This window comes from Gossypium raimondii, chromosome 10 (genome assembly GCF_025698545.1).
Source record: "Gossypium raimondii isolate GPD5lz chromosome 10, ASM2569854v1, whole genome shotgun sequence".
Classification (NCBI taxonomy): domain Eukaryota; kingdom Viridiplantae; phylum Streptophyta; class Magnoliopsida; order Malvales; family Malvaceae; genus Gossypium; species Gossypium raimondii.
The window spans coordinates 35870804-35873062 of record NC_068574.1 but is presented as its reverse complement, the minus strand read 5'-3'; the positions used below and the strand labels follow the sequence as shown (position 1 = coordinate 35873062).

General features: G+C 35.7%; 1 non-coding gene across 1 annotated transcript; it reads left to right on the top strand.

Moving 5' to 3' along the window:
* The first annotated feature begins 888 nt into the window (after positions 1–888).
* Positions 889–995, top strand: LOC128034252 (small nucleolar RNA R71). Its single transcript, XR_008190382.1, has one exon. It is a non-coding gene; the product is annotated as a small nucleolar RNA R71 (small nucleolar RNA).
* Positions 996–2259: the final 1264 nt, after the last annotated feature.

Here is a 2259-nt window from a genome sequence, read left to right as displayed (position 1 = left end):
GGTGTTATCTACCGTTCAGTAGGTTCTGAGATCTTTTCCTGATTGCGGTTGGATTTGTCTTCCAATGTTGTGGCCTCTTGAACAACTTCATCCAAATCAGTCCCACTTCTAAAAGTGATGGCCTTACGCTGCTACTTCCTTTGAGTTCTTAGATTTTCAATATCACTTAGCAATGTTCCCTGTGGCCTTTAATGTAAAGCATTTTCTATTTGCCCCACTTGATTCTGAAGAGCTCGTAAAGATGCATCCTGACTCTAGATTACAACATCATTTTTAGCCATATATTCTTTTAACAAAGCTTCAACGGAAGTAGAAGATGATGCTTGATCGTGTTGAACATTTTGCCTCGGCACAGGTTAAACATAACCTAGTGGTGCATTATTGGCATTCTGTTTTACAGTATTGTTAAAATTCCCTACACCCTCATTACTCCAACTAAAATTGGGATATTACTTCCATCCTGAACTGTAGGTGTTGGAATAGGGGTTATTATTCCAATTAAAATTACCCATGTAGTACACTAACATTGGGTTTAATGGGCATTCGTCAAACACATGATTTTCACCGTAATACACACACGACAACTCGATTGATTTAATCTCCTGGACTGTCGTTGGATTTTTCATTATTTTAATCATATTAGCTAGAAAAGATACATAGGCTGTCAACAAAGAAATTGCGTCGAACTCTATGGTACCAGCAGCTCTCTTGTACGTCCCAATTCTTATGGTAGAGTACTAATAGTCATTGTTGGCAATCTTTTCCAAAATCTCATATGCTTTGTTGTAAGATTTATCCAACAATGTACCATTGGCAGATGCATCAACTACCATCTGCATATGTGCATTCAACCCATTATAGAATATTTCCATTTGAGTCCAATGTTGAAATCCATGAATTGGACATTTTTGAATTAAATCTTTAAATTGTTCCCAAGTTTCAGATAATGTTCCATCCTCTGAATGTCGAAGAGATGTGATGTCATTTCTAAGCTTTGCATTCATATTTGGTGGATTATACCGTAGCAAAAACCTCTAGCAAAGATCATTCTATGATGCCATTATTGCTAATGGTAGAGCATACAACCATGCTCTCGTACGACCTCTTAAAGAATATGGAAACAGTTTAAGTCGCAGAGCATTTTCAAGAACACCCTATTGTCTAAACGAGTCACAAACCTCTAGAAAAAGTCTTAAATATAGTCTTGGATCTTCAGTAGGTAATCCACTAAACTGTCCTACTCTTAGAAACATCTGAAACATCACCGTTTCAGTTCAAACTTCTGAGCCTGTATGGTTTGTTTGACTATCCTTTGATTCAAATCATCCAGCATCAGGACAACGTGCTCTTTAATTGGCCTATCTCATTCATCTATCACATCAACTATAGGAGGATTAGCATCTCGACCAATTAGATTTTTGTTGAGACTGGGACCATTTGGATTGTCATTAGGACCAAGATCATTCTTGTTTCTAGCCATTTTTTTCATTAGGACCAAGATCATTCTTGTTTCTAGCCATTTTTCTCGTTCTTTTCGTCTTATTCGTAAAGTTCTATCGATTTCTAGTCAAAAGGATACTCTTTGTTAGCAGAAATACCTCTTATCATGCATTGATGGCAAGCTTGTAGAAATTAAAGATAATTAATTTAAACAAAACTAATGGAACTAAGTCAAATAACGAAACGAAATTTCACCAAATTATCGATCCTCGGCAACGGCACCAAATACTTGTCGTGTGTGAATATGATATGCGATCTGCGTAAGTATATACGTTGAATCAAGTAATAAAGTGATGAGTGAGTATCGTTCCCACGAGGATCAGATTGAGGCACAAAAGTGGTCAAGTTATTATAATAAAATGCAATTAATGCTATGATAAAGTTATGGTAAGTATGATGTGGCAATTAAAGGAATAGTGATGGATGCAATATGTGAAATTAATGAATACTTGGAAATGCTATGGCAAAACGAGAGTAGAAATGTAATGGTAATTATGATAATTACTATAGGAATATTATGTAAATGAACAAATAAATAACTAATAATGATGTTCCAAAGATACTATGGCAAAGAATAAAGGGTATATGATGTTGATTTGGAAGGTCGGGATTACTAAGAATCTAGCTTTACTATCAATAATGCCTCGGCAAAATCATACTCAGTTTACTACTCAGAAGAGTTCTAAAATGGTGTACTTCTTTCAAGAGCAAAAACCTTAAGTTACATTGCCCGTGTATATAGGCCTTCATATGGTACCC